The sequence below is a fragment of the Erpetoichthys calabaricus genome, chromosome 2 (assembly GCF_900747795.2).
Source record: "Erpetoichthys calabaricus chromosome 2, fErpCal1.3, whole genome shotgun sequence".
NCBI lineage: Eukaryota > Metazoa > Chordata > Cladistia > Polypteriformes > Polypteridae > Erpetoichthys > Erpetoichthys calabaricus.
In genome coordinates, this window is record NC_041395.2 from 229,906,958 (window position 1) to 229,927,186 (window position 20,229).

The following is a 20,229-nucleotide window of genomic DNA, read 5'->3' on the forward strand; positions in this document are numbered from 1 at the left end:
TTCATGTACTTGTTAAATTCTGTTAAGAACCAATCTGATTCAAACAACTGAGGTGGTCATTAACCAGTACTGCATTGTGTTGAGGAAAGGTTTGGACATGACTAAACTAAAGGGAGTGATAAACCCAAATTTGAAACATTTGACTTGAAAAGGCAGCATTCATTATATTAGAGGACGAGCTGACCAGAATTACAATGATGCCTGCCTACCGATTTCTGTGATGCGTGGGCGCTGTTATGGTCTACGTGTGCATTTCAGGTCATTGTGTATGGGACTGGGTCAAAAATAGATGGAATTGTGACTGCAAAGAAATATAACATGCTATACCTCCAGGAAGATGACAACCCAATAATAGCTTCAAAAACATTACAAACATAATAAAGACCTACTTGGAGGAAATGTCTGCAGATACAACACTAACAGCATTAAATCAACCACCTCACAGTCAGAACCTTGGAAGAATTTGCTGCAGGACAACTTGCAAAAAATTCGATAGCAGAATACAAGAGGGAGTTTTACATTCAACAGGAGGCCATACAAAATACTGACTTCACAAGCAACTAAACACTTACTGCTCGGATATCAAGCTTAAAAAGTCATTTTGCTGCTCTTGCATAGTTGTAGTTCAATATGTCAGTTTATCTGTTTTTGTTTCTGCCATTTTCCTGGAGTGCTATCAGGACAATGCAACATCTATTCATTCACCCACTTCCAAAACTTCTTTATTCCAGTTCAGGGTTTCAGCTCTGGTCATAAAGCAGGAACCATACTGTATCTGGAGGGGGTATCACAGGGGACCCTCATACACACTCAAATAGTGCTAACTCAGAAACACCAATAACCCGATCAGGCATAGTATTACATTTTTTTTATTTCTCCCTATACCACTTTGATAAGACTACACATTTCTAGTTTATATGACACTAAACATATCGGCTCTTTGAAGATTTTAATAATACAGAGAATCAGAGATGCACCATAGTTGCTGGAATGCCTCCCAGCTCCAGGATATGGATTTGACTTCAGGCCTTGTTATTGTTAATGTGAAGTTTCCACATGTCTGTATTTGTTTATATCTAAGTACTCCTGCTTCTTTCCAAAGTCATACATAAAGCTAAGGAAGATGGTATGTTGAATTAGTGTACAGGTATGTGAGTGATGGACTGATTCTGTGTACATAATACTGCTATCTCCATTAACAAATACTTTTAAGAGAAAATACAGATTCAGTAAAAAATTTTACAGATTTTTTTTAATTCTTAAGAATTTAAATAATACTTAATATTTATTATATACAACTACAACAACTCACGTAGATCATGGTACATTGCAAAAAGAATTGTTTACCTATAGTTTCATATCTATAGACATATAACACATAATTCTATCTATCTATCTATCTATCTATCTATCTATCTATCTATCTATCTATCTATCTATCTATCTATCTATCTATCATAATATATATAACATGATAGATAGATAGATAGATAGATAGATAGATAGATAGATAGATAGATAGATAGATAGATAGATAGATAGACGTAAATAATCATTTTTTTCATTGGATGCTCCTTATTATCACCTCAGCTGGTTGAAATGCATCCATCAATTCATCCATATCCCAAGTGCAGGCTTCTGGGCCTGTAACAGCTGAGCCAAGGTCAGTCCTCACTCTACATACAGTAGCTGCACATTGTTAAGGTAAATGTTTCAGGATTTTGACAGAGTGCAATGTATGACATTCAACATTTTCAAGCAGTCAAACTAAATCCATGTGCATTTTTGTCTACTGCATGGCAGTGCTTAACAGTGACACAATAATGATAATATCTGTGCATCTCAACTGATTTCTATCAATAATAAATATAAAAACAATGATAAAAATAGATTTTGAGAATCCGTTCCAAGGGGACTCCAAGCAACAATAATAATGTGGTGTGAAGTATTTGTTCTTAGTCATTGAAAACCAATTATTATCTATACGTCTATTCAACCCTGCGTGAAGTGAAATATTTGCAGCCTTGTTTTCCACATAGATCATTTAAAATCACTCTTTCATAGCAGCTTCCTGGGGTAAACTGTTCCACAACAAACACGACAGCTTGCCAATAGCAAGAAAGTACAAAGCTCCAAACCATTTCTTTTCTTTCAGTTTACTCTCTGCTCCAGCCAGCAGAACAAAAAGCTGTTCAGTGAAATCAGCTCTAATTAGGCAAAGCCGTGACTTGGCGAGAGGGACATGGGATTCCCTTATGTGTCTTCTGTTGAGGTGAATTTGGAAAAGAAAACTGGATAAAGAAGCCAAGAGAATGGCCTCCTGTAGGCTGAGGCTTAAAGTTAAGCTTGAAATGGATAGGAAATGCCTATTGTTAATTCTTTGCTCTCCTGTGGTACTTTTTTAAAAATGTTCAGCTTTCATAATAATTTTGATCCATTGCTTCTACAAATAACTGCCAAGTTGTACTCATGAACATTAATCTTTTTCATCTGCTGTAGCTCTGAGTCTGTACTCACAAAGAAATTTTGCAATGGCGTCAAACTTATTTTCCTGGATTTCACCCACAAAAACATGCAAAAAAAAATGCTTATTAAAATGCAGTATTGTATTTCCTATGATGTCACTCGCGTGACTAATTTATTTTATATTTTATGCTTGTACTCCACAACTACTTACACCTCTCTTAAAATGCTGATGTACAATGTGATTGAGGGAGTTGAAAGAATATGCCTGCATCCAGCAATGTGCCTGGTCAACTGCTAACTATTCCTTCATAAGTAACTCCTGGAAAGCAGTTGTCCCTCTTGTATAACAATTTTTTAGCTGCCAAATATTTAACAACTCTGCCATTGGCAGATCCTTATATGAATAAACTTTTCACATATTTTGTTTAAAAATGGAATGTGGCAGCACAACGTCCTAACTGAAATAAAACAGTGTGCGGTAGAAGATTACCTTAGTGACCTGGGCCTAGAGGTGTGCTGACGACCATGTGAAGAGCAGATCGTCACCCGTATCCTTCTCCTTAGTGGTGTGTATGCAAGACTGTTCTACAACTACTATGTGTACTGATGACTACATCTATTGATGTGCAGTAGAAATGCATTGCACTTTGTAGAGTGATGTGGTGTTTCCATGCTGTAAAAGGAAAATGTCTGACAGGTAAAGGAAGCAAAACCCAAAAACTGGGCCAAGAGCATTTTTAGGTTTTTTTGGCCTTCTAATAACTTTTCTGATAATATTTCGAAATTCTTTTATGGGTTTAATGCACATAGGGATAGAAGTAAACAATAAGAAAAAAATCCTGAAAATACAGCACATATTGATCTGAAATGGTTTACTAAAGACAAAAGTTATTCATTTTTTAGATGTTAGCTTCGAAAGAGATGCACTGATCAGGAAGGAAGTTTAGCCATGGGCTACGAAGCACTAATGAATACTGATATATGTAAATTAGTTATATAAATCATGCAGTATATTAAAAATATAATTTTGTGTGTATAAATGTTCAGTGTACAGAGTGAGAAAAAGTGATTGCAAATAGTTTTCAGACACAATTTAATTGCATAGAGATATGTTTATATCTGTTATGACACTTGAGAGTTCCCATGCACATAGTTACAAAAAATGCCAAAAATGCCAAACAGAGTGGGAAATGGTCAAATGCACCTAGTAACAAGGGCAAACTCAGGACCTTTAATAAAATAAAATATTTATTTTCCGAAAATGCACTGGGGCACCAAAGAAGCAATGTGGAACCCAAAAGGCAAAGACATTTCCGAGGCAATATAGTAATCCAATAACAAACAAAGTCCCAATATGTTATCCAGGAAGTCAAAAGCAGTGCACAAAGTTAAAATCCAGTAAATCACAAAACATAAAAACATAAATAATCACCACACTCACAAACTCCCTGGCATATGAATGAACCACAAAGGATTATGGGTTGCCCCTGCCTGTCCTTTCAGTGTTGGGCAGGTGGTCCTGCCTCCTGGTGAAGCACTCATAAAAGACAAAGATCATAACACATGCTTCGGGAAAAAAGCAAACAATTAGCAAAAGTAACACAGACATAAATAAATAACTGAAACATAAACACAAAGGACATAAAACCAGTATTTGAACTCCAGCCAGATGAGGAACCTTGGCTTAAATGTACCATTATCTAGAAAATAATAGAAAAGAATGCATTAATTTCAACTGTCCATGAAAGGAATGCTGTCATTTTGCTAATTATATAACATGTCTATATGTATATCATTATTAAGCAATTACAATATAAACATGTTATGAATTTCCACCTTGTGTGTATATACTGTATTAGCGTTGCCATTATAATGCGTTAACCAGCAGAAAGTTTCATATTTTAAGTTTTCATAATAACTGTTTAGTTATATGCAGCCTTATCAAGTTTTTCTTTAAATTTATTGGATTAGCAAATCCAGTGGCCAAGAACCATTAAGGTGTCAGCAGCCTGTGAGGCAAATCGTACAACATAACACACAAGACACACAAAACCTGACAGCACAGGGAAATTCAAAGAAATTTAGATGTATTTGAAATGTATCTAAACATACGCAGAAAATGAAAATCCAAGTTGTCTTATGCTGAAATATCCACACACTGCACAATGTCAATTTGAGAAAAATTAAATCATCACTAACACATTCTTTATGTGCCATGATTTGAGTCTGCAGTCATCCCTTCTTATTTGATTTTAATCTGTATCTCCAAAAACAAAAAACTGGATATTTAGGAAATGCTATTGATACCAGGTTTGTGGTATAAAAAATAAGAACAATTACAGTGACTTTGTCAAGGAAAGTGGGATAAGAGGAATGACTGTACTAACTGCCTTCACCTGTAAAGTAAAACACACAGCTTTCTGTTTTCCCATAAGAATTTTTCCTTATGAGCACTTATGATGTTTCTTTCCACAAAATGGTTATGGGGAGCCAGAGACAGTCTCAGAAGTATTATCCTCTGAAAGAATCCATTTGTAATAAAGTACGGGACTAGACAAGCAGTCCGTAATTCTGCTCATTATTTATTGTGAAGGCATTCATTAAGCATCAACCATATGGACAAGACAAAACACACTACTGGGAGATAAAAAGATCTTGCAAGATAAATGGGATTTAAGGCTAAGAAGAAGTACCTTCAATAAATAAAAATCATCGCATGCACAACAGTAGTGGGGCTGCTGAAATATATTAGCTCATACAGAAATATTTGATAAGTGGAACCAAATGGGGGGTGGGTAGTCTGCTATAGTCAAGCCTTTGTCCTTCTGAATGATTTCATTTGAGGCAGCTATGGGCACAGCCAGAATTCATATTTAGAGTGAGCCCACCAATATAATGGGGGGAAAAAGCCATCCATTTTTTACTTTCTAAAGAAACGTTTATATGTGTACAAGGATTTCTTTTTCACTTTAGTGCCCCTTTTCTTCACAATTTGAAGTGTTCCTAAACTAATATAGACCTAATGCTTCAAACAATAGTCACACTGCATGATTTTGGATAATAGTAGACCTATTAATCAAAGTAAATGCTTAAACAGACTGTTGAAATTATACGGCATGTGTACTATAGGCCAGGGGTTCTCAGCCTTAATAATTTAGCATACCTCCTTCAGAAAGCCTTAGGTCATAAAATAGTGAACTTTTGCTCGGCATGGGTAAATGTCATATTTCTTTACCCAACCTACTGCACAATATTGCATGGGATGATTAAAGATGTTTTTGTGTGTCTGTATCTTTTAACTTGTCTTACGTTTGTCAAATCCCTTTTTAATGTAACAGAAATGTGGTATGATATAAAAAATAGAAAGCATAAAATTCCATACTTTTAGTTTACAAAAAATCATATGGTTACATTCATACAAAAATAACTCACAGGTTAAACAGAACTTCTGTTCAAAAAAAGAGGAAAATAACTCAAAGTCAATGTGAAATGAAGAGTGAGCCAGCTTCATGGCTGCTCAGTTCTAATTCTTTCGCATCTTGTTCTATTTCTATTATATTCTATTTGCTTTTAAAGAAAGAGAAAAGGCTACTGAAAATTGGCAACTCTATCCAAAACAAAAGCTTTGCTTTGTTAATTAATTTTGTAAGAGCAAAACCTGTTAAGTTAATGTTAATGCTGAACTCACAAAAGTATGTGCTTAATTTGAATAGAATATACATCTCACAAAGATAATGAAATATTCTGTTTATCCCATATAAGCTAACAAGGTAATGCAATATTCTTAAAGTTCTGCTATAACTCTAGTGTGACACTAGTATGGTATATGATTGTAGTTAGACAGCTAGAAAGAAACATGAACTGTTAGACAGAATTCTGTAAAGGCATATACAGCAAAACCTCAATTATCCATCACTCAATTAACCGTCAGGGCCAAAAAGAAAAAAAAAAGCACACGCCAGCACCTATTGCGGTACGCTGCGAGCTATGCACATTTGAACAACTCTCTCTTCTGCTAGTGTGTAGTGTTTATGAATTAATTAATTTTGTTAATACTACATTATATTTTGTTTTGTAAATTAATATAACTATTAGCTAATCTACAGCATATCATTTTTAAAGTAGCTGTTCTGTTTCCCGTCTTTTCTCTTATCCAGTCCCAATCCCTGATGGATAATTGAGGTTCTACTCTAGTTGTTATTGAAACTGAGAGTTCCTAAGCACAAAGTAATAAAAACTATAAAAATGATCACTCGAAGAGGATATTACCATCAAAGTCTGGTTTAGTAAGGGCAACTACAGGATAATTATGAAATAAAAGATTTATTATTCAAAAATGCACAACTGAACGAAAATAAGATACATGGAGTACAAAAGGCAAAAATGGGTTACCTGAAGGCAATCTAAACAAACAAGTTCCAAAACAGAATCCAGAAAGCAAGGTCAAAAACAGATTCAAAGGGTAAAAGTTTCCAATAATCAACAAAAATCACCAGTAACACTCACCAACTCCCAAACACATTTGCATGAATTACAAGACGCTGCAGATTGCACCGCCTTTATAGAGCTGAGGGCAGTTGTCTTGCAGTGATGGGCAGGTGACCCTGCCTCTACAAACCAAGATACATAAACACATCAAAACTAAATGGTCAATAATATTAACATAAGCAAAAGACTTAAACATGAACAAAGGAGTCATTGAACAGGAATTTGAACCCACCTGAAAGAAATACATCATTATGTGCATAAAGTACTATTATTTGTGATAACATATAAAAACTTAAGCTTTAAATGTAGCACCATAGACAAGAAGCTTTTCTTTTTGTGTTTACTATCAACTTTCTTCATTATTTTTTGTGTGAACTGTTAGCTTTTAATTTTACTAAAACATTTAAAATGAAGACACTTGGACTGTGGAGTTTTTTTGTATACAAGTCATACAAATTACGGGAACATTTCTGGTAGATGCATTTTGAACTATTTTCAAAACCTTGACAAATGCAGCTACAATATTAATGAAGACTAAAACAAAATGTTAGATGTCTTATTTTATTATTAATAATTATTAACATTTGTCGCTAGTCTAATAATTTCTAAAACTTTTCTAAAATGATGGAACGTCAAAAATGTTTACTCAAACTAAAAATATTGGACCTGAGAAAGAGACATAGACATGCTGTACAGACTGCTCATGCATGGAGCTGGAGGGAGTGAAAAAGAAGGCACTTACCTATTAAGATGCCCCCTTTTGCAAAAGTCCATTGGTCTTAGCGTGTGTTTCCAGGGCAGAGTGGGCAGTGAGAGGGAGGTGTTATCTCAGACCCATTGTGAACAGTGGGAGAAGAGAGGCAGGAGTGAAGTTTTGCAGCAGGAAACTGCAAGATGGAGCACTGGATTTAAAGTGTAGCTGAACATGGAGACTCAGGGTCAGTCACTGTGTAGCTAAGTCCTTTTGAGATCCACTACTTTTGTTGTGTCTTCATTTTCAGTTAAGACAGCAATATCATCCTTTTTTCAGAACTTCAAACATTTTGTTCCACTTAACGTTGGCAAAGGCCTTTTCTATGTCTATAAGTGCTATGCATGTTCTCATATTCCACTCCATCCTTTTTCTATGATTATTCTTAGAGCTAATATTACTTCCGTGATACTTATCCATTATGTCCCTACTTTTATTTCTATGTTCCCCCAAAAATAGCTTTGCTAGTTTGTAACCATTTTCCTCCCATTCAGGTTTTCTTTAACTTCAACGCATAGATCTTCAAAATGCTTCTGTCCAGTTTTCCTTGCCTCTCTATTGATCCTGTCCCTCAGGATTCTATACTTCTGTTTACCTTCTCTTTTTGAGCCCTTTACTGTAGTTTTTTTCTACCCTCTATCATTTCCAGCAGATTATCAGTAATTCATTATTTTTATTTCTCCTTTCTTTCCTTGCCCAGTACTTCATGTACTGCTATTAGGATATTGGTCTTTATTGATGGCCATATTTCTTGCACTTCATTACTTCCATTTAGATCTCTATTCTCATCTATTGCCTGTTTATACAATTCTAATGTATTGTTATCTTTAGTTTTGCTAAGTTCCACTTATTTCTGCTTCCCTTCCTCAGATTTTTGAACTTCAACTCACTTTTCATCATAATCATATTATGGTTGCCAGGCCCGGTCTTAGGTATTATGGGGCCCTAGGCGAAAGGGGGGGTCCAGGGCCCCCCTGGAAGCTCTGTGAAATGCGTGAAAATTAGACCAAGGAGTCGATCCGGGGCCCCCCCTGACGCCGGAGCCCTAGGCGGTCGCCTACTTCGCCTATGCCTAAGGCCGGGCCTGTGGTTGCTCTCTATATCACAACCTAGGTAGCTCCAACTGTTGTTGACCTGGTTCTTAACTCTCTTTTTCACCATAATCGATCTGATATTTATTTATATATTCAGGCATTTTCCAGGTACAGTATATGTTCTTCTTGGATGATGGTTACAAAATGAGTTTCTAATACAGAGTTTTTTCTTTGGCAGTAATCAACAAGTTTATCACTCCTCTCATAACTTATTCCTAATCCAAAATCCCCAACAACATCTTCATCTTTTCTCTTTCCTACAACCACTTTCATATCACCCATTATGACAAGATTCTCATATCCCTTTATTGTACTGGTGATTTCTTCCAAGTCATCATACATCTTATCAATCTCCTCTTCATGGCTTGTTGTTGGCATGTACTGTATACTTGGACTATATTAGTGTCCCTGGGTTTTGTGTCTACTCTAACTAAAATTATTCTTTTGTTACATTGCACATATCCTCTTATTCTCATTCCAAGTTGTTTATTAAAGATAATTGCTACTCCTTCTCTTCCAGGTCTGTCAGGTACTGTTCCACAGTGAATATCCCTGTAGTCACCACTCCAAAAATCACCAAGAGTTGGCCATCATATTTCTGATACTCCCAGTATGTCAATTTTCATTCTTTCATTTGTTGTTTCAAATTCTCTAGCTTTCCATGCCCCAAAAGAGAACAAACATTCCATGTAGCTATCCTTCTTACTTTTTTGTTTTACTTATTGCCATCTTTTTGGCAGTCCTTGCCTGGAGATCAGACTGGGGACTATTTTATCTCTGGAATGTTTTGTCATAGAGCTTTCAATTATGAGCTGCTGTTACTTAGGACACCAAACAGGTCTTTAATGGAGTGGTTTCCCATTACATTCTATGTAATTGGCCATAGTGTCTCTACTGCCTTCAGGGGCAGTTTCATACCCCTAGGGCAAGAGGTTGCCCTACCTCTACAAGATCATCTGCCCTTCAAATACAGCATTGGCACTTGGTAGAGGGGATCTCCTTATCTCAGGTGATACTTGGTCTTTTCATTCATTAGCTGTTTGTGACACAAACATTGCCCCCTCTCACAGGGAGATGAACATCAGGATTTCCCTCTCATTACAGTAAGTCCAGGATCAGGAGGCATTTCTTGAACTCTCTAGTCCTTTAGGGAGGGAAAACGAGGTAAGCATCCAGGAAACTCATGCTGTGACTCAATACTTAGCTACTATTTTTGAGCATCATAAAAAGCCAATGGTTTGTTGTCAAAGATAACTACATTTGAATTTAAATTTGTGTTTTTGTTTTGGAACACTCTTTTACAGAAGATGAATATCCTTACCGAGATCAATTTCAGAGACAATCTATTGACTTTAACATTGCAGTAATACTGGTTAAAATATTTGCCGAATGATAACCAAAAGTTGTACTGAGAAGATGCATTTGTTATTATTGTGAACCTGGCGAAAGAATTAACAAGACAATGCCATGAACCACTGAGTATTCAGACCAGAGGATTTGTATATATAAAACCAAAAAAAAAGAATGTTTTTGATAATGGGATGTTTGATGAATCTTCAGTAGACAACAGGGACTGCTTTCACAACAATGTCTGTTTCTAAATACTTGTGTTTATTGTGCAATTCTAGAAGTATTTTAATGATTTCAAAGAGACAACCAATAAGTCAGTGTGATTAGTCCAAATATTTTTTCATTGGCAAATCATTAACCTTCCTCATTTCTATGCAGGTGATGTTACATTTAATGTGTTAGATGTAATCCTTAAATTTCATCAAATGTTACATGACTTAGCTGTAGAGAAAAGTGACCGGAACACTGTTAAATCTGAATTTTCTCATAGCTAATGATATGGACACTGGTAACCCTAACCCTAATCTTACTACAGCTTAAGTCAAAAGAAGCTTTAGCTACTAAAATGAAACAAAAACACCACCTATGAGTCTTAATAAAGTTGTAATGGGTGTCCAATTCATTTCAAATAAAGTTTGGATTGCCTTGCATTATATAACACTGTTCATGATGCAACTGGATAACTTTATCAAAGTTGGAAACAATTCTACATACCTCACATAATATTGTTAAACCAGCTTTGGATCATAGGGGATCAGAATTAATTTTGACATGACCAGATGTAGGAAATTAACCCTGGACAGTTTAGCAATTTCATCACAGGTTCCACACACACACATACCCACAGGACCAATTTAGAATCACCAATCAGTGTAACATGCACATTCCTGTGATGTGGCGGGGTGGGGGGCAGTGTACAGGAGAAATATACAGTAGCATGGTGCTAAAAACCAGGACATCAGATCCTTGAAGTACCACCATGCAGCCTTAGAAGAGTACTACTTTAAAAAAAAACAAAAAACAGAACAGTCAAATTAATATATTTCTTCAAAAAAATTAACAAATTTTTTCTCTCCTTAATTCAGGAATCAAAAACAAGCATACTTCCAGGAACATAGTAGCTAATTATGACCCAATATAATTCAGATTAAGAGAATGTTTAAACACAGCTGAGTTGAAGACTTGCTTAAGCATAATAAGCCTTATTGAAAAGCTAATGAAAGTACCCATTAGAGTACACCTTCTAGTCTTAACTCATTCTTGTATTTTACTTACTCTATAAAAATTTGTTCTAAGAATGTTCAGGTAAGCAAGCCATGTCTTGTAAGATTGTTAAATTCACTAATCATAACACAAGGGTGTTGTACCGTGTCAGCCATTATGGATGTAGTGAGAAGTCAAGCAAAATGACACCTTTTACTGGCTAACTAAAAAGATTACAATATACAAGCTTTTGAGGCAACTCAGGCCCCAAGTGTGATGACATGCTACACATTGGTAGTGTTTATGAAAATATTGTACTATAATGACCCTATTAAGAACACATTTGTCAACTAAATGAATACATGTTGTTAAAGTTATTTTCTTCACTTGTTGTGGGCCACTGGCATTACATGAGAACTGCTGCCTTCCACAAAATGCAGTCTACTTATTTCACATGGTTTTGATTAGTTTCATTGATCGTAACTGACATTTGAATTGTCTAATATTGTTTGACTCCTTGACACAAGTAAGCAAGTCAGCCTGAAGTGCATTTATATCAGAATGTCTGTTTTGATTGGAATTATTAGCAAGGCACAACTAGACAAAATTTCTCTGTTTATATTCTAAATAATAAAATAACTCAAGGCAGCTTCTAATGTGTTACTGTTTTAAGGTAGGATAGTTTAATATGTTGGCTTAGCATTGTGCTTAACAAGAAATACCATACTAGCATTTTGTGTTGAATCAAAGATGTTTGCAGTATTGTCATTAGAATAATGTGTGTATTTAAAAGGTTAGATTGAACTGTGCGTTGAGTTGAATTACTGAAAACCAACACCAAAGTTATCTATAAATTAATCCTCATGTATATAGAAAACAAGAAAATAATATAAAATAAGTATACTATGGTTGACACTTGACAACCATCACCACATTGCTGTAAAACTGGGATGTCGGTATTTGTGTAGGTATTTACCTTACTTTGGATTTACCATATTGACTGCTTACCATATTGTTTGTTTTTTTTTTTTTTATCTGGTTCTAACACCTCAAAAACACACGTTATACAAAGTAACGATTCTAAATTGGTGTCCACCCTTAGTTTCAACCAGTGTTCATTCCTGCTTTGGCCCCAGTGCTACTGGGATAGGTTGCAGCCTTTGTGACCATGCACTGGCTTCAATGCTTTGACAATATATTATGTTACTTTGTGAGAAGGTAGCAGCAATCCTTATGTTGATCACATACTGTAGTGTTACACCATATATGGAGCACACCATACATACTTTTTATAGGAAAGTCCTCTAGACCTGACGTTTCTGGACTACAGGCCCACGCAGGATTATTCCTCTAAATTTAGACCACATTGATGCTTTTGCTTTCAATCCTTTTTGTTAGCACCTGGCCTGAATTAATACATATGACTTTTGCTCTATTAGTTTTCTTTTTAACATTTTCTGCGTGGTCCTGCCTTTTCCCTGGTGTTGCTGGGGTGTATTCTGGCCCCCACTGCCCTGTATTGGAAAAAGTGTTGTTTAGAACATGTACAGTAAATATGCACATATTTTCTCTGTGTTGCTTTCTTTGTAAAACATGATTACTGCACAAATATAGAATAGAGCCCAAGATACCGCATGAAAATAAATGGATTGCTTAAAGAGGTAAAGGCAGCAAATATAGAGAGTAAGCTCAACCATCTAATCAGGATGCCACTTACCTGCTCCCATATACTGTACCTTTGTGTTCTATGACACTGATTAATTCAAAGGCAAGGAAAGCATTGAGTTAATAAATGTCCAACCCATTACCCATATGCATTTGAACATGTCCACGGGATACACCAAAATGAGTTCTACATATAACACAGCAACAAGACTGACATGCTGCAGTATATCCACTTATCGCTAAGTATTAGTATGGTGAAACTACTAAGCCTGGAACATTGGTGATGTGAGAGCATGCCAGTAAGTCAAAACATTTTTATTATTTTTATTGGATCATGAATTAATCGTTCTTCTACGTTAGTCTGCTTGACAGTTTATATTCTTCTTCGATTTAAAACAAGCCTATCAAAATGGTTAAACATTAAAAACAAAAACATGACAGAAATATAAAAAGATTGTTAAACTGTTGATTGTAATTGTATATCTTTTTAATTTAGAGCATTAAATGATTATCCAATGTTATGTTACTTTATGAGAAAATTACAATTTTCCTTATGTTCTTCATGTGCTAAAATATCACATCACATGTGGAACACACTGTACATAGTTTTTATAAGAATTTAATTTTTTCATATGGAAGGTCCACCATTCATATTTATTGCTGCCTGGGGGCCCAATATTATTTGCCCATAGGCAGTTTAGAGTTCAATTGTGTGCCAGTAGATGCTGCTGTGTAAATCCTTACATTGATTAAATAATTTAAGCAGTAAAAGAAGAAAGATGAAGTTTGGAACAAGAGGCATGTAGTTCATTGAAAGAGTGACTGAGCAGTTTGTTGCTGAGGAGAAAGAAAAAAGTCCTAAAGCTCCTTGGCATGAGAGTCCTAAGGAAAAGTGCCATTCTGTTTTGTGTGGTGCACATTTGCACGTCAGACTAAATGAATCATAATTCATAAAACGGTCTGCAGAAAATTAAATATTTTTGCTTTGAGTTTTTTTTTTATTTATCTTTTATTGATGTAGTAGAGGAGGGTCCTATAGAGATTCATGTAAAGATGTGATTATTACTTTAAAATAATGTTCTTAAAATAAGAAACAGGTGATGTAATCCCTCATTCTGTTTTATACTTCAGACTAATTTGTACTAGGTGTTAAAAAGAAAACAACAATAATGAAACATGAAGTAGTTTAATCAACAAACCATTCACATTTAATTACAATGTACGGTCATGAACATGTCAGTCCTCTCTTCTAGCTAAGCCTGGGAGTAAAGCAATGGAATTCAACTCCATGAAATCCTTCTACTGTAGCTGTGCAGGTCTCGGGATGATAATACATTTCAAGATAAATTGCAATGCTCTTCTCTAAAACTGCAGTTTCCAAGGATGCTAATTTTCAGTACTCCCTGGGAACTATCAGTCAAAGATGACCAAATTACTCGAATGCTATTTAGGGCAGCAGTGCCATGCTCATGAGGACCAGCTCCTTCTGGCAATTATCCAACTGTACTGAAAAATGGAAGGGCTTAGTTTATTAAAATTTAATGGCTAGTGAACACAACCAAGCATATCTCATTTGCTTAGATAATCGTCAGCTTGGCTTGGTATAGGTTCAGACCTTTTTCGTTCTGCACTGTATTGCTATTTATTTAAAATTCAGCTGTGAAAGAACACATTTGATTGTTTTATTTCATTAAAGCTTACCCTTTACTATTACAGTATAAAAGATGGCAGTTAAATCCACAAACTCTTGGTGTTGTTTAGAGGAACTGATGTATGTAATGATAAAAGCACATAGGAATGAGCTCACATGCAGATGAACCCCTCACTCTACCATCTCTTAAAATAGTTTAGTAGTAGGGTTGAATTGAATTTTGTTTTAAGTTTGACTTGATGGTATGGAATGTTACTTCCTTTTAATAAAATCAATAAAAAAATGTTTAGAATCAGTAGGTGCAACAAACTACTGTAGGTGAGACTGAAAAATGATACCTTTGAATAAATTTATCTCCATTGTACACATTCTTTTTCACTTAAGGATTTGCCTTTTCGAAGTAGTGATTTGTGAGTTATTGGATTTGTAGGATATTCCATTCAATATGTGTATGAACAGCAGATACCTAAATGGGTACATTTCCATAAATTTAGGCTGACTTGTCCAGTGGGGCAAATCCCACGTCACAGAGAAAAAGTACATGAAGGAAAAGCACAGACAGTAGTCTATAAAAATGTACAGCATGTTTCAATCACTAGGTGTGGTTCACTAGTCCTCATTGTGTACATTTGACTTACAATGAACCCTGGACAAGCTATTATATGATTACCTGGCAAGGTTAAAATTTAGACAAAGAAAATTAAAGAAACTTTAAAAAGTTTTAAATAACTTAATCCCATCATGCATGATTCAGAGCAGAATTGGTTTGCAGTGTGAACTGAATAGCAGAAGAGTAAAGAGGCAAAAGATTGGAGACAGCCATCCTCACAGCTATTTGAGTATTCTGTTACACTTCAAGTAAGACACTAAAGGATTTTGGGGTAGAAGGGGATGTTGTTTGCTACATACGTATCTTCTTATATAATACGCTACCGTGGCTGTCCGTTTGTCTGTCCAGGATTTTAAATCACCTGTAGCTTGCAAACTGTTTGACCTATTGACCTGAAATTTGGTACACATATACTACGTTATGTCTACTACCCGCTTTCGGAGTGATGATTTTTATTACTCGTTTTATTTTTATTTTATTGTAGAATCAACTCTCGGCAGCGGGCAGCAGGGAGGCCGTGCGGTGCATGTATACGGGCGCCATTCTCATCCCTACCACCTTCGCTGTCACTTCTTCTACCTCTCATATCTTAAATCATTCTTAAGGCAGATTGAACACTTAAGGGCCAGCTTAAGTGAAAAATTAAGAAAAACGTACTAAGTAATTGCAACACAAACACTGACTTAATCAGTTTTAACACGAAAAGATACCAATGGAAGAAGAGAAGATGTGGGCCGCTAGAGTGGAGAAAATGAGCTGCTCACGAAGCAGCAAGTGCATCAACCTCTAAGCAAGCAAATGCTAAACGTACAGAGAAAGAGGATGAAAACTATAAGTCAAGTGTATTCACTGCACGTTATTGTACAGTCCGCTGTTACTGGTATGTTAATAATGCTTTGGTACCTTGGACGTATGCACATGAGATAGTCATACACTTGCACAGAAATAAAAAGAAACATATACTCTGGTGCTAGCGTGACGATACATGTTTGTGAATCTTTCTTTTCTTCCATCATCCTATATCTTGATAGAGGTATTTATAACTAAATTTTCATATATAAGTTAGTATGAGTTTATTTCTAAGAGTGACCTATGATGGGTTAGAAAGACCTAGCCTTTTTTCTGTTGCTGTCAGGGTAGGGTCCAGTAACTGGGACTCTAACCCAGAGTATACGAATTCAATACTGTTAAATGTTAAAATCTGAAATATCATCTTTCATTGATGTATCATCCATACCTGCCCATACCTACTAGAGTCATGGAGAACTCAAAATCTAAATCAGTAACATTGGGCAAAGAGCAGCAATCATTCCTGGAGAGTTTTTGCAAGCATATATTTTCAAGGGTTCATTTCTAGAGTACAATAAACCCGCCCTGCACAACTTGGGATATGGGAAGAAACCTGTATACCTTGTAGAAAAATAATATAGATATGGGGAGAATATGCACACTCCACCTTGACACTTACTGAGCTGGAATTTGAACTAGTGTCCTGGACTGAGAGCCATCTGAACTAACCACAGTGCCTACCATTAAACAAAATCACTTACTTTATAAATAATCTTTTGTTGGATAAACACACCTATGGAAAGTGAAGCTCTTTGTAGTCTCTTTGCACTACCAGAGAGAAACATTGTGTTTTCCAGACTTCTGAAAATAAATATAAAATGCAAGGATAATAAATAAAAGAGCACATGAAATCAATAATTGTACAAGGCTCTAGCTCAATGGTCTGTGCAACCAGAGTAACAATTTACAATAGAAACAAGTAGATAATTAACTTTCTGGGGTGATTCTAAACTAAAGGAGGACAGGGCAGTAAGGGAAGAAGGCAGCTTCTCCTCACTCTGTGTCACCCAGGGAGCTTCAAAGGGAAAGCTAACAACAGATATTGGCTTTTCATTAAACAAGATGAAAACAATAGCTACCGGTGTTCCATGAGGTGGGCTACATCTCTAAGCTAATTGCTGGAATGGCTTCCACCTGCTTTATAACAAAATGGGCAGCATACTGAGTTGAGAGGGGGCGCCTACCACAGAACCTCTGCAAATGCACAAAACAGACAAGATTTTCATTAGCTGTATAACATGCCTGATTAAGTGCTCGCCAATCCACGAAGCAAACCAACATGATCAATAATTTGTAATTGGCTCCATTGGGATGATGAATTTAGCAAACAATAAGAGGCGTGATCTTGGTCAACCCCTCTGTGAATCAAAGGGAACAGGGGTTAAGAGGGCAGAAAAAAGCACAGGAATTGTGTAGGAGCCTTCATTCAGATAAAAATACACACCAAAAACTATTTGTTTAATCCTTTTCAGCTTGGCAAGTGAATCTAGTAGGGCTACAACAGCAGTCACAAGTTCAGTTCAAGCTAGGGTACAGGAAGAAGTTTGCTAATTTGGAAAAATAAACTTCTGGGAAATAACAGAAATACATTTTCTGTCCCATTGGAATAAAACCAATATGTTTAAAGTTAAAAACTAAAAGTATGTGTAGAGTTAACCTGTTTCATTCATCTGTCAATTTGATTTTTAAAGATACTGTACTTTTTCCATAGCAGGCTTGCACAAAGCTAGGGCCTATCCTGAATGGGGCATAGAAAGGACACAGTTAATATACAAACCCACTTGATGGAATTATTTGTTTCCAATTGACCTAACTTGAACATCTTTAGAATGCAGGGGAAAACTGGAGGACCTGTGGAAATGTCGCAAAGTCCACATAGACAGAAGAAAATTCTAAACAGGTCTGTGGTCCTGTGAAATATAATAGCAGGACTTAACCACTACACCATTGCACCAAGTATGTTTATACAAAGATATCTGGAATATACTTAAAGATACTTCAAAGGGGGTGGCACAGTGGCGCAGTGGGTAGTGCTGCTGCCTCGCAGTTGGGAGACCTGGGGACCTGGGTTCGCTTCCCGGGTCCTCCCTGCATGGAGTTTGCATGTACTCCCCGTGTCTGTGTGGGTTTCCTCTGGGCGCTCCGGTTTCCTCCCACAGTCCAAAGACATGCTGGTTAGGTGGATTGGCAATTCTAAAAAATCGGCCCTAGTGTATGCTTGGTGTGTGTGTCCTGCGGCAGGTTGGAACCCTTCCTGGGATTGGTTCCTGCCTTGTTGGCTGGGATTGGCTCCCGTGACGCTGTGTTCGGATTCAGCGGGTTGGAAGATGGATACTTCAAAGGTTTTTCCACATATCATGATAAAACTTTTCAGTTAATTTGAAATACCATGATATCACATCTTGCAAAATATACAGTACACAGTATTTACTTTGTATACTTAGAAGGCCTTATACATATCTCATAATTAAGATGAAATTATTTAAGATTATCCATCCATCCATTTTCCAACCCGCTGAATCCGAACACAGGGTCACGGGGGTCTGCTGGAGCCAATCCCAGCCAACACAGGGCACAAGGCAGGAAACAATCCTGGGCAGGGTGCCAACCCACCGCAGGACACACACAAACACACCCACACACCAAGCACACACTAGGGCCAATTTAGAATCGCCAATCCACCTAACCGGCATGTCTTTGGACTGTGGGAGGAAACCGGAGCGCCCGGAGGAAACCCACACAGACACGGGGAGAACATGCAAACTCCACGCAGGGAGGACCCGGAAAGCGAACCCGGGTCCCCAGGTCTCCCAACTGCGAGGCAGCAGCGCTACCCACTGCGCCACCATGCCGCCCTATTTAAGATTATTGAAAATACAAGTAAAATATTTTACATAGCAAATTAAGAAATAATGGTTAGGTTGATTGATGACTCTAAATTGTACAGATGTGAAAAAGCATGTATGTGCATTTGATTTTAGCCTGTGAAGGTTTGGCATTCCAGTGCCTTTTTGTACAATGCTGTTAGAACAGGCCATCTCAGGCCCTGTGAACCTGTTCCAAAGGTGAGTGGGTTCTTGAAATAAATGAAAAATATGTTAAAGTGAGTTCTTTCCTGTTGTGAGATATCTTAAAGTACTCTTAAATGCATAAACAAAACTTAGGGGAATGTTCTGATATTTTTTAAAAGGCTTTGAAATTTATATTGAAATATCTCAAATATATTTGGCCAATGTCTCACTACAGAACTCAACATTAATTGTAGTAGGAGTGTATGCCAAATCTAACAACAGAATCTCCTTTCCTCTGAAGCCTCTTTTATAGCAGGAATTAATAAATGTTTTGAACCTGGATTGTATCTAGATATAAATTAGCTGGATTATATTCATATCTGACATTAAACTGTGTCTCCAGAATCTGCATCAAACCCAGATACATCTTCAATCAAGCAAACTTCAAAATACGTACATTGTTATTGTATGCAGATATAAAAATGTATTTACATTTATACTTGTGTTAAATATGGCCAATATCTTTTTCTGACCATTTCCAAAACTGGTCTGAGTGACCTGACCATAAAGCAATCCCAATTGCATTTATACCAGATTTTAGTATAGAGAAGTGCTATCCAATTGTGACTGGATTACCAACAACGCTCGTTGATGCCAGTGGAAAGATGACCAGGGGATGTCAGATTGAAGAATAAGAAATCGTAGGGGGTGACTGATTACAGCTCCCTCATGACTTTTCATTGCTGTTACAAATCTCATACTGTGCAATGTAAGTCCTGAAAGGTCTTCTCATTTTGATGGACAATAACTTGGAGTACTGTGGAACAAGAGGAGAAGGAATAAATGAATGTAAACTTCAGACATTGAGCAGACATCTGTGCTGACTCAAAAGTACCAAGAGCCTCTCTTTCACTTGCACAATCTTAAATAACCACTTTCCTTCCTTTTTGTACCTACCATCATTACTCTTCACTATTTGTGGGTATTGTATGCACTGTACTTGCATATGAGCATTCGTTGGCTGTTAACTCTCACAGACACATAAGGACACCTATATGAATTCTGACTTGCTAGAAGAAAACCAAACCAGT